The sequence below is a fragment of the Asterias amurensis genome, chromosome 7 (genome assembly GCF_032118995.1).
Source record: "Asterias amurensis chromosome 7, ASM3211899v1".
Taxonomy (NCBI): domain Eukaryota; kingdom Metazoa; phylum Echinodermata; class Asteroidea; order Forcipulatida; family Asteriidae; genus Asterias; species Asterias amurensis.
In genome coordinates this window covers 10509398-10528385 of record NC_092654.1, presented here as the reverse complement: position 1 = coordinate 10528385, position 18988 = coordinate 10509398, and positions in this window count along the sequence as shown.

Genomic DNA, 18988 nt, shown 5'->3' with positions numbered 1-18988 from the left:
ATTAGACCATACATTGTGTGAAATGTGTTTGAGAAAGGTTAAAAAAGTATCAAGGTGTCATGGGTTTCCGGCAATGGCTACTTGGTTAGAATTCTTAGATGTTGGGCATACCCATCCCCTTGAAGCACAAACACTTAATAACATTACTGTTTTCCCATTTCAGACCAGATGAGATAAGAAACCCAGCTGTTTATTTTGTCTAGACATATTATTCGTTACGCTTCTCGCGGTAAATCAAAGTTGAGGATCGAAAATAAATTATGTGTTGGTCGAAAACATACCAGACGGTAGAAGATGGTGTGTGGCTTAACAACAACTACAAGTAAAGATCAATTTCAGAAACTAACTCTTGCCATACTACTTCACTACAACGTTACACTTATAGTAAAGCAGCTTCCCATTCAGGGACAAATCTACCAGCTACATTGTACTTATGATGCTAGTCCTCGTGTTATAATGAAACACAAGACATTAAAACGGGGCCAAGGAACCCCTCCTCTCTTCGAAGTTGTTCGACACCGTACCGACCGAACGAGGCTTGTCCGGCTCACACCGGTGGCTGGCCCGTATACCGTCCGGAAGCGCATTCAGACCCATTATACATCATAGCGATTCCCACTCATGTCCATACAGCTAGCGTACAGCGTACACACACGCACACACAAGTCAATGGGAAACTACACAACCATACACAAGTCAATGGGAAACTACACAACCATACACATGTCAATGGGAAACTACACAACCATACACAAGTCAATGGGAAACTACACAACCATACACAAGTCAATGGGCACTTCACAACCATAAACAAGTCAATGGGAATTGACACAACCATACACCAGTCAATGGGAAACTACACAACCATACACAAGTCAATGGAAAACTACACAACCATACACATGTTAACGGGAAACTACACAACCACACACAAGTCAATGAAAAACTACACGACCATACACAAGTCAATGGGAAACTACACAACCATACACAAGTCAATGTGAAACTACACAACCATACACAAGTCAATGGGAAACTACACAACCATACACAAGTCAAGGGGAAACTACACAACCATACACAAGTCAATGAGAAACTACAGAACCATACACAAGTCAATGGGAATCTACACAACCATACACAAGTCAATGGGAAACTACACAACCATACACAAGTCAATGGGAAACTACACAACCATACACAAGACAATGGGAAACTACACAACCATACACAAGTCAATGGGACACTTCACAACCTTACACAAGTCAATGGAAATTGACACAACCATACACCGGTCAATGGAAAACTATACAACCATACACAAGTCAATTGGAAACTACACAACCATACACAAGTCAATGAGAAACTACACAACCATACACAAGTCAATGGGAATCTACACAACCATACACAAGTCAAAGGGAAACTACACAACCATACACAAGTCAATGGGAAACTACACAACCATACACAAGTCAATTGGAAACTACACAACCATACACAAGTCAATGAGAAACTACACAACCATACACAAGTCAATGGGAATCTACACAACCATACACAAGTCAACGGGAAACTACACAACCATACACAAGTCAATGGGAAACTACACAACCATACACAAGTCAATGGGAAAGTACACAACCATACACAAGTCAATGGGAAACTACACAACCATACATAAGTCAATGGGAAACTACACAACCATACACAAGTTAATGGGAAACTACACAACCATACACAAGTCAATGAAAAACTACACAACCATACACAAGTCAATGGGAAACTACACAACAATACACCAGTCAATGGGAAACTACACAACCATACACAAGTCAAAGGGAAACTACACAACCATACACAATTCAATGGGAAACTACACAACCATACACAAGTCAATGGGAAACTGCACAACCATACACAAGTCAATGGGAAACTACACAACCATACACAAGTCAATGGGAATTGAGACAACCATACGCCAGTCAATGGGAAACTATACAACCATACACAAGTCAATGGGAAACTACACAACCATACACCAGTGAATGGGGAACTACACAACCGGCCATGCACACGGACGTGGCATGATTGCTGGCAGTAATACGTCATTCTCAATCGCGCCTGTGATTGGCCAATGTTTAGAATGACATGCCCAGATCATGCACGCCCTTTTATCGGAATTCCGATAAAGCTGTTACAGACCCATCAAGGCTGTTGGTTGAGCCTTGTGTGCGAGGTTGAAAGTAGAAAGACACGACCGTACTCACGACTTCGCTATTATGTTCTCGATGTACAATTTACTGTACAATGTACTGTAAACATGTACGTTGTTCGTGTTGTACAGCGTGCAGACTGCCGAATTGTGCCGCGCCGGACCGGGCCGGGCCGGGGCACACTACGCCAACAGCCTTGAGTCAAGGCTAGGTTAATCAGAAACGATTTCAACAACCTCCACTATGGGAGTTTTGTGCACAGAGCTGTCGGAGAGAAAAACAAAATGTACAACGGGTAATTTCGAACCCAGTATCATGCTCAATCTTCAAAATTTCACCACCACAGGATTGCCATGTTCAAAGGCTTTCCTCTCGTACCAAACTTAAAGCTCTGACGATTTTCAAGGCGGGGCCAGATGCGACGGCGCGAGCAGGCCCCCACTAGAAATTGACGTACACTGTGCGTGTATACAGCGTATACAAAGACACGGATGCAGTCAGGGTTCCAACCGACAATAAGGGGGTCATTGAAAAAAGTAGGCCGGACAATTAAAAACTTTCAGCTACGCTCTGGAATAACTCTGCAACCAAAAATTGCTAGGGAGATGCAGTTTGTACCTTAGTCATGCTGGCATATTCCTGCGTCCATTTCTTAAAGGTTTAGGGCGACTTGCACACTTCTTGATAGGAAAAACCTCAAGTAGGCGGGGTTGCTCAGAAACGATTTCAACAGCCTCCACTATGGGAGTTTTGCGCACAGAGCTGTCGGAGAGAAAAAACAAAATGTACAACGGGTAATTTCGATTCCAGTATCCTGCTCAATCTTCAAAATTTTACCACTACAGGATTGCCATGTTCAAGGGCTTTCCTCTCGTACCAAACTTGAAGCTCTGACGATTGTTAAGGTGGGGCCAGATGCGACGGCGCGAGCAGGCACCCATTAGAAATTGACGTACACTGTGCGTGTATACAGCGTGTACAAAGACACGGGCAGTCAGGGTTCCAACCGACAATAAGGGGGTCATTGAAAAAAATAGGCCCGACAATTAACAACTTTCAGCTACGCTCTGGAATAACTCTGCAACCAAAAATGCTAGGGAGATGCAGTTTGTACCTTAGTCATGCTGGCATATTCCTGCGTCCATTTCTTAAAGGTTTAGGGCGACTTGCACACTTCTTGATAGGAAAAACCTCAAGTAGGCGGGGTTGCTCAGAAACGATTTCAACAGCCTCCAATATGGGAGTTTTGCGCCAAAGCTGTCGGAGAGAAAAACAAAATGTACAACGGGTTATTTCGATCCCAGTATCCTGCTCAATCTTCAAAATTTTACCACCACAGGATTGCCATGTTCAAGGGCTTTCCTCTCGTACCAAACTAAAAGCTCTGACGATTTTTAAGGTGGGGCCAGATGCGACGGCGCGAGCAGGCACCCACTAGAAATTGACGTACACTGTGCGTGTATACAGCGTATACAAAGACACGGCGCAGTCAGGGTTCCAACCAACAATAAGGGGGTCATTGAAAAAAATAGGCCGGACAATTAAAAACTTTCAGCTACGCTCTGGAATAACTCTGCAACCAAAAATGCTAGGGAGATGCAGTTTGTACCTTAGTCATGCTGGCATATTCCTGCGTCCATTTCTTAAAGGTTTAGGGCGACTTGCACACTTCTTGATAGGAAAAACCTCAAGTAGGCGGGGTTGCTCAGAAACGATTTCAACAGCCTCCACTATGGGAGTTTTGCGCACAGAGCTGTCGGAGAGAAAAAAAAAATGTACAACGGGTAATTTTGATCCCAGTATCCTGCTCAATTTTCAAAATTTTACCACCACAGGATTGCCATGTTCAAGGGCTTTCCTCTCGTACCAAACTTGAAGCTCTGACGATTGTTAAGGTGGGGCAAGATGCGACGGCGCGAGCAGGCACCCACTAGAAATGGACGAACACTGTGCGTGTATACAGCGTATACAAAGACACGGCGCAGTCAGGGTTCCAACCGACAATAAGGGGGTCATTGAAAAAAAAAGGCCGGACAATTAAAAACTTTCAGCTACGCTCTGGAATAACTCTGCAACCAAAAATGCTAGGGAGATGCAGTTTGTACCTTAGTCATGCTGGCATATTCCTGCGTCCATTTTTTAAAGTTTAGGGCGACTTGCAAACTTCTTGATAGAAAAAAGCTCAAGTAGGCGGGGTTGCTCAGAAACGATTTCAACAACCTCCACTATGGGAGTTTTGTGCACAGAGCTGTCGGAGAGAAAAACAAAATGTACAACGGGTAATTTCGATCCCAGTATCATGCTCAATCTTCAAAATTTTACCACCACAGGATTGCCATGTTCAAGGGCTTTCCTCTCGTACATAACATAATGCTCTGAATAACTTAATAACTTAAGGCGGGCCAGATGCCACGGCGCGAGCAGGCACCCATTAGAAATTGACGTACACTGTGCGTGTATACAACGTATACAAAGACACGGCGCAGTCAGGATTCCAACCAACAATAAGGGGGGTCATTCAAAAAAAAGGCCCGGACAATTAAAAACTTTCAGCAACGCTCTGGAATAACTCTGGAACAAAAAATGCTAGGGAGATGCAGTTTGTACCTTAGTCATCCTGGCATGTTCCTGCGTCCATTTTTAAAAGGTTTAGGGCGACTTGCACACTTCTTGATAGGTAAAACCTCAAGTAGGCGGGGTTGCTCAGAAACGATTTCAACAGCATCCACTATTGGAGTTTTGTGCACAGAGCTGTCGGAGAGAAAAACAAAATGTACAACGGGTAATTTCGATCCCAGTATCATGCTCAATCTTCAAAGTTTTACCACCACAGGATTGCCATGTTCAAGGGCTTTCCTCTCGTACAAAACTTAATGCTCTGACGATTTTTAAGTCGGGGCCAGATGCGACGGCGCGAGCAGGTACCCATTAGAAATTGACTTACACTCTGCGTGTATACAACGTATACAAATACACGGCGCAGTCAGGATTCCAACCAACAATAAGGGGGTCATTCAACAAATAGGCCCGGACAATTACAAACTTTCAGCAACGCTCTGGAATAACTCTGGAACAAAAAATGCTAGGGAGATGCAGTTTGTACCTTAGTCATGCTGGCATATTCCTGCGTCCATTTTTTTAAGTTTAGGGCGACTTGCAAACTTCTTGATAGAAAAAAGCTCAAGTAGGCGTGGTTGCTCAGAAACGATTTCAACAGCCTCCACTATGTGAGTTTTGTGCACAGAGCTGTCGGAGAGAAAAACAAAATGTACAACGGGTAATTTCGATCCCAGTATCATGCTCAATCTTCAAAGTTTTACCACCACAGGATTGCCATGTTCAAGAGCTTTCCTCTCGTACAAAACTTAATGCTCTGACGATTTTTAAGTCGGGGCCAGATGCGACGGCGCGAGCAGGTACCCATTAGAAATTGACTTACACTCTGCGTGTATACAACGTATACAAATACACGGCGCAGTCAGGATTCCAACCAACAATAAGGGGGTCATTCAACAAATAGGCCCGGACAATTACAAACTTTCAGCAACGCTCTGGAATAACTCTGGAACAAAAAATGCTAGGGAGATGCAGTTTGTACCTTAGTCATGCTGGCATATTCCTGCGTCCATTTTTTAAAGTTTAGGGCGACTTGCAAACTTCTTGATAGAAAAAAGCTCAAGTAGGCGGGGTTGCTCAGAAACGATTTCAACAACCTCCACTATGGGAGTTTTGTGCACAGAGCTGTCGGAGAGAAAAACAAAATGTACAACGGGTAATTTCGATCCCAGTATCATGCTCAATCTTCAAAATTTTACCACCACAGGATTGCCATGTTCAAGGGCTTTCCTCTCGTACATAACATAATGCTCTGAATAACTTAATAACTTAAGGCGGGCCAGATGCCACGGCGCGAGCAGGCACCCATTAGAAATTGACGTACACTGTGCGTGTATACAACGTATACAAAGACAGGGCGCAGTCAGGATTCCAACCAACAATAAGGGGGGTCATTCAAAAAAAAGGCCCGGACAATTAAAAACTTTCAGCAACGCTCTGGAATAACTCTGGAACAAAAAATGCTAGGGAGATGCAGTTTGTACCTTAGTCATCCTGGCATGTTCCTGCGTCCATTTTTAAAAGGTTTAGGGCGACTTGCTCACTTCTTGATAGAAAAAAGCTCAAGTAGGCGTGGTTGCTCAGAAACGATTTCAACAGCCTCCACTATGGGAGTTTTGTGCACAGAGCTGTCGGAGAGAAAAACAAAATGTACAACGGGTAATTTCGATCCCAGTATCATGCTCAATCTTCAAAGTTTTACCACCACAGGATTGCCATGTTCAAGGGCTTTCCTCTCGTACAAAACTTAATGCTCTGACGATTTTTAAGTCGGGGCCAGATGCGACGGCGCGAGCAGGTACCCATTAGAAATTGACTTACACTCTGCGTGTATACAACGTATACAAATACACGGCGCAGTCAGGATTCCAACCAACAATAAGGGGGTCATTCAACAAATAGGCCCGGACAATTACAAACTTTCAGCAACTCTCTGGAATAACTCTGGAACAAAAAATGCTAGGGAGATGCAGTTTGTACCTTAGTCATGCTGGCATATTCCTGCGTCCATTTTTTAAAGTTTAGGGCGACTTGCAAACTTCTTGATAGAAAAAAGCTCAAGTAGGCGGGGTTGCTCAGAAACGATTTCAACAACCTCCACTATGGGAGTTTTGTGCACAGAGCTGTCGGAGAGAAAAACAAAATGTACAACGGGTAATTTCGATCCCAGTATCATGCTCAATCTTCAAAATTTTACCACCACAGGATTGCCATGTTCAAGGGCTTTCCTCTCGTACATAACATAATGCTCTGAATAACTTAATAACTTACGGCGGGCCAGATGCCTCGGCGCGAGCAGGCACCCATTAGAAATTGACGTACACTGTGCGTGTATACAACGTATACAAAGACACGGCGCAGTCAGGATTCCAACCAACAATAAGGGGGTCATTCAAAAAATAGGACCGGACAATTAAAAACTTTCAGCACACGACTTGCACACTTCTTGATAGAAAAAAGCTTAAGTAGGCGGGGTTGCTCGTAGCCTTGATCAAGGCGCTACAGCCAGCCGCGACCCGCAAAATCCCACTCCCAATCACTGAATTCCACCAGCGCACCCCCATACATAACACAGTGCATATAATACGTGTACAGCGTATGTACACACCTATACCTACTGTACATACACATTACTATCTATATGGTACACATACGGTACATGAGTATTTCTAAAGTAGCGCCTTGATGGTTCTGTAACTGCCAAAATTTAGGGCGGAGCTCATTATGCTAATGTTTACTAACAACCCGGTCTCATTGGTTGTTTGTTGACCTATAAACTCACGCTGCGATGTCAATCACAACCATCTGCAAGCACGCGCACGTGCTCTCCGACGTAAACAACAAGCCTTGTGGCTGCTGTGCAAAAAAATTGCAATGGCGGCGGGCGCGAGGGAGAAATCCCTACCCTAAAACAAAGTTGTGTACTGTATATCAATGGTACGGTGTATAATTTGCAACAGTTCATCGTTGCACAGCTGCAGAAGCTTTCAACAAAATAAAACAACCAGGTTTATGCACCAATCATGGATTTAGAAATAAGAAGGAAGAAAATTAGACCATACATTGTGTGAAATGTGTTTGAGAAAGGTTCAAAAAGTATCAAGGTGTCATGGGTTTCCGGCAATGGCTACTTGGTTAGAATTCTTAGATGTTGGGCATACCCATCCCCTTGAAGCACAAACACTTAATTACATTACTGTTTTCCCATTTCAGACCAGATGAGATAAGAAACCCAGCTGTTTATTTTGTCTAGACATATTATTCGTTACGCTTCTCGCGGTAAATCAAAGTTGAGGATCGAAAATAAATTATGTGTTGTTCGAAAACATACCAGACGGTAGAAGATGGTGTGTGGCTTAACAACAACTACAAGTAAAGATCAATTTCAGAAACTAACTCTTGCCATACTACTTCACTACAACGTTACACTTATAGTAAAGCAGCTTCCCATTCAGGGACAAATCTACCAGCTACATTGTACTTATGATGCTAGTCCTCGTGTTATAATGAAACACAAGACATTAAAACGGGGCCAAGGAACCCCTCCTCTCTTCGAAGTTGTTCGACACCGTACCGACCGAACGAGGCTTGTCCGGCTCACACCGGTGGCTGGCCCGTATACCGTCCGGAAGCGCATTCAGACCCATTATACATCATAGCGATTCCCACTCATGTCCATACAGCTAGCGTACAGCGTACACACACGCACACACAAGTCAATGGGAAACTACACAACCATACACAAGTCAATGGGAAACTACACAACCATACACATGTCAATGGGAAACTACACAACCATACACAAGTCAATGGGAAACTACACAACCATACACAAGTCAATGGGCACTTCACAAGCATAAACAAGTCAATGGGAATTGACACAACCATACACCAGTCAATGGGAAACTACACAACCATACACAAGTCAATGGAAAACTACACAACCATACACATGTTAACGGGAAACTACACAACCACACACAAGTCAATGAAAAACTACACGACCATACACAAGTCAATGGGAAACTACACAACCATACACAAGTCAATGTGAAACTACACAACCATACACAAGTCAATGGGAAACTACACAACCATACACAAGTCACGGGGAAACTACACAACCATACACAAGTCAATGAGAAACTACAGAACCATACACAAGTCAATGGGAATCTACACAACCATACACAAGTCAATGGGAAACTACACAACCATACACAAGTCAATGGGAAACTACACAACCATACACAAGACAATGGGAAACTACACAACCATACACAAGTCAATGGGACACTTCACAACCTTACACAAGTCAATGGAAATTGACACAACCATACACCGGTCAATGGAAAACTATACAACCATACACAAGTCAATTGGAAACTACACAACCATACACAAGTCAATGAGAAACTACACAACCATACACAAGTCAATGGGAATCTACACAACCATACACAAGTCAAAGGGAAACTACACAACCATACACAAGTCAATGGGAAACTACACAACCATACACAAGTCAATTGGAAACTACACAACCATACACAAGTCAATGAGAAACTACACAACCATACACAAGTCAATGGGAATCTACACAACCATACACAAGTCAACGGGAAACTACACAACCATACACAAGTCAATGGGAAACTACACAACCATACACAAGTCAATGGGAAAGTACACAACCATACACAAGTCAATGGGAAACTACACAACCATACATAAGTCAATGGGAAACTACACAACCATACACAAGTTAATGGGAAACTACACAACCATACACAAGTCAATGAAAAACTACACAACCATACACAAGTCAATGGGAAACTACACAACAATACACCAGTCAATGGGAAACTACACAACCATACACAAGTCAAAGGGAAACTACACAACCATACACAAGTCAATGGGAAACTACACAACCATACACAAGTCAATGGGAAACTGCACAACCATACACAAGTCAATGGGAAACTACACAACCATACACAAGTCAATGGGAATTGAGACAACCATACGCCAGTCAATGGGAAACTATACAACCATACACAAGTCAATGGGAAACTACACAACCATACACCAGTGAATGGGGAACTACACAACCGGCCATGCACACGGACGTGGCATGATTGCTGGCAGTAATACGTCATTCTCAATCGCGCCTGTGATTGGCCAATGTTTAGAATGACATGCCCAGATCATGCACGCCCTTTTATCGGAATTCCGATAAAGCTGTTACAGACCCATCAAGGCTATTGGTTGAGCCTTGTGTGCGAGGTTGAAAGTAGAAAGACACGACCGTACTCACGACTTCGCTATTATGTTCTCGATGTACAATTTACTGTACAATGTACTGTAAACATGTACGTTGTTCGTGTTGTACAGCGTGCAGACTGCCGAATTGTGCCGCGCCGGACCGGGCCGGGCCGGGGCACACTACGCCAACAGCCTTGAGTCAAGGCTAGGTTAATCAGAAACGATTTCAACAACCTCCACTATGGGAGTTTTGTGCACAGAGCTGTCGGAGAGAAAAACAAAATGTACAACGGGTAATTTCGAACCCAGTATCATGCTCAATCTTCAAAATTTCACCACCACAGGATTGCCATGTTCAAAGGCTTTCCTCTCGTACCAAACTTAAAGCTCTGACGATTTTCAAGGCGGGGCCAGATGCGACGGCGCGAGCAGGCCCCCACTAGAAATTGACGTACACTGTGCGTGTTTACAGCGTATACAAAGACACGGATGCAGTCAGGGTTCCAACCGACAATAAGGGGGTCATTGAAAAAAGTAGGCCGGACAATTAAAAACTTTCAGCTACGCTCTGGAATAACTCTGCAACCAAAAATTGCTAGGGAGATGCAGTTTGTACCTTAGTCATGCTGGCATATTCCTGCGTCCATTTCTTAAAGGTTTAGGGCGACTTGCACACTTCTTGATAGGAAAAACCTCAAGTAGGCGGGGTTGCTCAGAAACGATTTCAACAGCCTCCACTATGGGAGTTTTGCGCACAGAGCTGTCGGAGAGAAAAAACAAAATGTACAACGGGTAATTTTGATCCCAGTATCCTGCTCAATTTTCAAAATTTTACCACTACAGGATTGCCATGTTCAAGGGCTTTCCTCTCGTACCAAACTTGAAGCTCTGACGATTGTTAAGGTGGGGCAAGATGCGACGGCGCGAGCAGGCACCCACTAGAAATGGACGAACACTGTGCGTGTATACAGCGTATACAAAGACACGGCGCAGTCAGGGTTCCAACCGACAATAAGGGGGTCATTGAAAAAAATAGGCCGGACAATTAAAAACTTTCAGCTACGCTCTGGAATAACTCTGCAACCAAAAATGCTAGGGAGATGCAGTTTGTACCTTAGTCATGCTGGCATATTCCTGCGTCCATTTCTTAAAGGTTTAGGGCGACTTGCAAACTTCTTGATAGAAAAAAGCTCAAGTAGGCGGGGTTGCTCAGAAACGATTTCAACAACCTCCACTATGGGAGTTTTGTGCACAGAGCTGTCGGAGAGAAAAACAAAATGTACAACGGGTAATTTCGATCCCAGTATCATGCTCAATCTTCAAAATTTTACCACCACAGGATTGCCATGTTCAAGGGCTTTCCTCTCGTACCAAACTAAAAGCTCTGACGATTTTTAAGGTGGGGCCAGATGCGACGGCGCGAGCAGGCACCCACTAGAAATTGACGTACACCGTGCGTGTATACAGCGTATACAAAGACACGGCGCAGTCAGGGTTCCAACCAACAATAAGGGGGTCATTGAAAAAAATAGGCCGGACAATTAAAAACTTTCAGCTACGCTCTGGAATAACTCTGCAACCAAAAATGCTAGGGAGATGCAGTTTGTACCTTAGTCATGCTGGCATATTCCTGCGTCCATTTCTTAAAGGTTTAGGGCGACTTGCACACTTCTTGATAGGAAAAACCTCAAGTAGGCGGGGTTGCTCAGAAACGATTTCAACAGCCTCCACTATGGGAGTTTTGCGCACAGAGCTGTCGGAGAGAAAAAAAAAAATGTACAACGGGTAATTTTGATCCCAGTATCCTGCTCAATTTTCAAAATTTTACCACCACAGGATTGCCATGTTCAAGGGCTTTCCTCTCGTACCAAACTTGAAGCTCTGACGATTGTTAAGGTGGGGCAAGATGCGACGGCGCGAGCAGGCACCCACTAGAAATGGACGAACACTGTGCGTGTATACAGCGTATACAAAGACACGGCGCAGTCAGGGTTCCAACCGACAATAAGGGGGTCATTGAAAAAAAAAGGCCGGACAATTAAAAACTTTCAGCTACGCTCTGGAATAACTCTGCAACCAAAAATGCTAGGGAGATGCAGTTTGTACCTTAGTCATGCTGGCATATTCCTGCGTCCATTTCTTAAAGGTTTAGGGCGACTTGCACACTTCTTGATAGGAAAAACCTCAAGTAGGCGGGGTTGCTCAGAAACGATTTCAACAGCCTCCACTATGGGAGTTTTGCGCACAGAGCTGTCGGAGAGAAAAAACAAAATGTACAACGGGTAATTTCGATCCCAGTATCATGCTCAATCTTCAAAATTTTACCACCACAGGATTGCCATGTTCAAGGGCTTTCCTCTCGTACATAACATAATGCTCTGAATAACTTAATAACTTAAGGCGGGCCAGATGCCACGGCGCGAGCAGGCACCCATTAGAAATTGACGTACACTGTGCGTGTATACAACGTATACAAAGACACGGCGCAGTCAGGATTCCAACCAACAATAAGGGGGTCATTGAAAAAAATAGGCCCGGACAATTACAAACTTTCAGCAACGCTCTGGAATAACTCTGGAACAAAAAATGCTAGGGAGATGCAGTTTGTACCTTAGTCATGCTGGCATATTCCTGCGTCCATTTTTTAAAGTTTAGGGCGACTTGCAAACTTCTTGATAGAAAAAAGCTCAAGTAGGCGGGGTTGCTCAGAAACGATTTCAACAACCTCCACTATGGGAGTTTTGTGCACAGAGCTGTCGGAGAGAAAAACAAAATGTACAACGGGTAATTTCGATCCCAGTATCATGCTCAATCTTCAAAATTTTACCACCACAGGATTGCCATGTTCAAGGGCTTTCCTCTCGTACATAACATAATGCTCTGAATAACTTAATAACTTAAGGCGGGCCAGATGCCACGGCGCGAGCAGGCACCCATTAGAAATTGACGTACACTGTGCGTGTATACAACGTATACAAAGACACGGCGCAGTCAGGATTCCAACCAACAATAAGGGGGGTCATTCAAAAAAAAGGCCTGGACAATTAAAAACTTTCAGCAACGCTCTGGAATAACTCTGGAACAAAAAATGCTAGGGAGATGCAGTTTGTACCTTAGTCATCCTGGCATGTTCCTGCGTCCATTTTTAAAAGGTTTAGGGCGACTTGCACACTTCTTGATAGGTAAAACCTCAAGTAGGCGGGGTTGCTCAGAAACGATTTCAACAGCATCCACTATTGGAGTTTTGTGCACAGAGCTGTCGGAGAGAAAAACAAAATGTACAACGGGTAATTTCGATCCCAGTATCATGCTCAATCTTCAAAGTTTTACCACCACAGGATTGCCATGTTCAAGGGCTTTCCTCTCGTACAAAACTTAATGCTCTGACGATTTTTAAGTCGGGGCCAGATGCGACGGCGCGAGCAGGTACCCATTAGAAATTGACTTACACTCTGCGTGTATACAACGTATACAAATACACGGCGCAGTCAGGATTCCAACCAACAATAAGGGGGTCATTCAACAAATAGGCCCGGACAATTACAAACTTTCAGCAACGCTCTGGAATAACTCTGGAACAAAAAATGCTAGGGAGATGCAGTTTGTACCTTAGTCATGCTGGCATATTCCTGCGTCCATTTTTTTAAGTTTAGGGCGACTTGCAAACTTCTTGATAGAAAAAAGCTCAAGTAGGCGTGGTTGCTCAGAAACGATTTCAACAGCCTCCACTATGGGAGTTTTGCGCACAGAGCTGTCGGAGAGAAAAACAAAATGTACAACGGGTAATTTCGATCCCAGTATCATGCTCAATCTTCAAAGTTTTACCACCACAGGATTGCCATGTTCAAGGGCTTTCCTCTCGTACAAAACTTAATGCTCTGACGATTTTTAAGTCGGGGCCAGATGCGACGGCGCGAGCAGGTACCCATTAGAAATTGACTTACACTCTGCGTGTATACAACGTATACAAATACACGGCGCAGTCAGGATTCCAACCAACAATAAGGGGGTCATTCAACAAATAGGCCCGGACAATTACAAACTTTCAGCAACGCTCTGGAATAACTCTGGAACAAAAAATGCTAGGGAGATGCAGTTTGTACCTTAGTCATGCTGGCATATTCCTGCGTCCATTTTTTAAAGTTTAGGGCGACTTGCAAACTTCTTGCTAGAAAAAAGCTCAAGTAGGCGGGGTTGCTCAGAAACGATTTCAACAACCTCCACTATGGGAGTTTTGTGCACAGAGCTGTCGGAGAGAAAAACAAAATGTACAACGGGTAATTTCGATCCCAGTATCATGCTCAATCTTCAAAATTTTACCACCACAGGATTGCCATGTTCAAGGGCTTTCCTCTCGTACATAACATAATGCTCTGAATAACTTAATAACTTAAGGCGGGCCAGATGCCACGGCGCGAGCAGGCACCCATTAGAAATTGACGTACACTGTGCGTGTATACAACGTATACAAAGACACGGCGCAGTCAGGATTCCAACCAACAATAAGGGGGGTCATTCAAAAAAAAGGCCCGGACAATTAAAAACTTTCAGCAACGCTCTGGAATAACTATGGAACAAAAAATGCTAGGGAGATGCAGTTTGTACCTTAGTCATCCTGGCATGTTCCTGCGTCCATTTTTAAAAGGTTTAGGGCGACTTGCTCACTTCTTGATAGAAAAAAGCTCAAGTAGGCGTGGTTGCTCAGAAACGATTTCAACAGCCTCCACTATGGGAGTTTTGTGCACAGAGCTGTCGGAGAGAAAAACAAAATGTACAACGGGTAATTTCGATCCCAGTATCATGCTCAATCTTCAAAGTTTTACCACTACAGGATTGCCATGTTCAAGGGCTTTCCTCTCGTACAAAACTTAATGCTCTGACGATTTTTAAGTCGGGGCCAGATGCGACGGCGCGAGCAGGTACCCATTAGAAATTGACTTACACTCTGCGTGTATACAACGTATACAAATACACGGCGCAGTCAGGATTCCAACCAACAATAAGGGGGTCATTCAACAAATAGGCCCGGACAATTACAAACTTTCAGCAACTCTCTGGAATAACTCTGGAACAAAAAATGCTAGGGAGATGCAGTTTGTACCTTAGTCATGCTGGCATATTCCTGCGTCCATTTTTTAAAGTTTAGGGCGACTTGCAAACTTCTTGATAGAAAAAAGCTCAAGTAGGCGGGGTTGCTCAGAAACGATTTCAACAACCTCCACTATGGGAGTTTTGTGCACAGAGCTGTCGGAGAGAAAAACAAAATGTACAACGGGTAATTTCGATCCCAGTATCATGCTCAATCTTCAAAATTTTACCACCACAGGATTGCCATGTTCAAGGGCTTTCCTCTCGTACATAACATAATGCTCTGAATAACTTAATAACTTAAGGCGGGCCAGATGCCACGGCGCGAGCAGGCACCCATTATAAATTGACGTACACTGTGCGTGTATACAACGTATACAAAGACACGGCGCAGTCAGGATTCCAACCAACAATAAGGGGGTCATTCAAAAAATAGGACCGGACAATTAAAAACTTTCAGCACACGACTTGCACACTTCTTGATAGAAAAAAGCTTAAGTAGGCGGGGTTGCTCGTAGCCTTGATCAAGGCGCTACAGCCAGCCGCGACCCGCAAAATCCCACTCCCAATCACTGAATTCCACCAGCGCACCCCCATACATAACACAGTGCATATAATACGTGTACAGCGTATGTACACACCTATACCTACTGTACATACACATTACTATCTATATGGTACACATACGGTACATGAGTATTTCTAAAGTAGCGCCTTGATGGTTCTGTAACTGCCAAAATTTAGGGCGGAGCTCATTATGCTAATGTTTACTAACAACCCGGTCTCATTGGTTGTTTGTTGACCTATAAACTCACGCTGCGATGTCAATCACAACCATCTGCAAGCACGCGCACGTGCTCTCCGACGTAAACAACAAGCCTTGTGGCTGCTGTGCAAAAAAATTGCAATGGCGGCGGGCGCGAGGGAGAAATCCCTACCCTAAAACAAAGTTGTGTACTGTATATCAATGGTACGGTGTATAATTTGCAACAGTTCATCGTTGCACAGCTGCAGAAGCTTTCAACAAAATAAAACAACCAGGTTTATGCACCAATCATGGATTTAGAAATAAGAAGGAAGAAAATTAGACCATACATTGTGTGAAATGTGTTTGAGAAAGGTTCAAAAAGTATCAAGGTGTCATGGGTTTCCGGCAATGGCTACTTGGTTAGAATTCTTAGATGTTGGGCATACCCATCCCCTTGAAGCACAAACACTTAATAACATTACTGTTTTCCCATTTCAGACTAGATGAGATAAGAAACCCAGCTGTTTATTTTGTCTAGACATATTATTCGTTACGCTTCTCGCGGTAAATCAAAGTTGAGGATCGAAAATAAATTATGTGTTGGTCGAAAACATACCAGACGGTAGAAGATGGTGTGTGGCTTAACAACAACTACAAGTAAAGATCAATTTCAGAAACTAACTCTTGCCATACTACTTCACTACAACGTTACACTTATAGTAAAGCAGCTTCCCATTCAGGGACAAATCTACCAGCTACATTGTACTTATGATGCTAGTCCTCGTGTTATAATGAAACACAAGACATTAAAACGGGGCCAAGGAACCCCTCCTCTCTTCGAAGTTGTTCGACACCGTACCGACCGAACGAGGCTTGTCCGGCTCACACCGGTGGCTGGCCCGTATACCGTCCGGAAGCGCATTCAGACCCATTATACATCATAGCGATTCCCACTCATGTCCATACAGCTAGCGTACAGCGTACACACACGCACACACAAGTCAATGGGAAACTACACAACCATACACAAGTCAATGGGAAACTACACAACCATACACATGTCAATGGGAAACTACACAACCATACACAAGTCAATGGGAAACTACACAACCATACACAAGTCAATGGGCACTTCACAACCATAAACAAGTCAATGGGAATTGACACAACCATACACCAGTCAATGGGAAACTACACAACCATACACAAGTCAATGGAAAACTACACAACCATACACATGTTAACGGGAAACTACACAACCACACACAAGTCAATGAAAAACTACACGACCATACACAAGTCAATGGGAAACTACACAACCATACACAAGTCAATGTGAAACACCACAACCATACACAAGTCAATGGGAAACTACACAACCATACACAAGTCACGGGGAAACTACACAACCATACACAAGTCAATGAGAAACTACAGAACCATACACAAGTCAATGGGAATCTACACAACCATACACAAGTCAATGGGAAACTACACAACCATACACAAGTCAATGGGAAACTACACAACCATACACAAGACAATGGGAAACTACACAACCATACACAAGTCAATGGGACACTTCACAACCTTACACAAGTCAATGGAAATTGACACAACCATACAACGGTCAATGGAAAACTATACAACCATACACAAGTCAATTGGAAACTACACAACCATACACAAGTCAATGAGAAACTACACAACCATACACAAGTCAATGGGAATCTACACAACCATACACAAGTCAAAGGGAAACTACACAACCATACACAAGTCAATGGGAAACTACACAACCATACACAAGTCAATTGGAAACTACACAACCATACACAAGTCAATGAGAAACTACACAACCATACACAAGTCAATGGGAATCTACACAACCATACACAAGTCAACGGGAAACTACACAACCATACACAAGTCAATGGGAAACTACACAACCATACACAAGTCAATGGGAAAGTACACAACCATACACAAGTCAATGGGAAACTACACAACCATACATAAGTCAATGGGAAACTACACAACCATACACAAGTTAATGGGAAACTACACAACCATACACAAGTCAATGAAAAACTACACAACCATACACAAGTCAATGGGAAACTACACAACAATACACCAGTCAATGGGAAACTACACAACCATACACAAGTCAAAGGGAAACTACACAACCATACACAAGTCAATGGGAAACTACACAACCATACACAAGTCAATGGGAAACTGCACAACCATACACAAGTCAATGGGAAACTACACAACCATACACAAGTCAATGGGAATTGAGACAACCATACGCCAGTCAATGGGAAACTATACAACCATACACAAGTCAATGGGAAACTACACAACCATACACCAGTGAATGGGGAACTACACAACCGGCCATGCACACGGACGTGGCATGATTGCTGGCAGTAATACGTCATTCTCAATCGCGCCTGTGATTGGCCAATGTTTAGAATGACATGCCCAGATCATGCACGCCCTTTTATCGGAATTCCGATAAAGCTGTTACAGACCCATCAAGGCTGTTGGTTGAGCCTTGTGTGCGAGGTTGAAAGTAGAAAGACACGACCGTACTCACGACTTCGCTATTATGTTCTCGATGTACAATTTACTGTACAATGTACTGTAAACATGTACGTTGTTCGTGTTGTACAGCGTGCAGACTGCCGAATTGTGCCGCGCCGGACCGGGCCGGGCCGGGGCACACTACGCCAACAGCCTTGAGTCAAGGCTAGGTTAATCAGAAACGATTTCAACAACCTCCACTATGGGAGTTTTGTGCACAGAGCTGTCGGAGAGAAAAACAAAATGTACAACGGGTAATTTCGAACCCAGTATCATGCTCAATCTTCAAAATTTCACCACCACAGGATTGCCATGTTCAAAGGCTTTCCTCTCGTACCAAACTTAAAGCTCTGACGATTTTCAAGGCGGGGCCAGATGCGACGGCGCGAGCAGGCCCCCACTAGAAATTGACGTACACTGTGCGTGTATACAGCGTATACAAAGACACGGATGCAGTCAG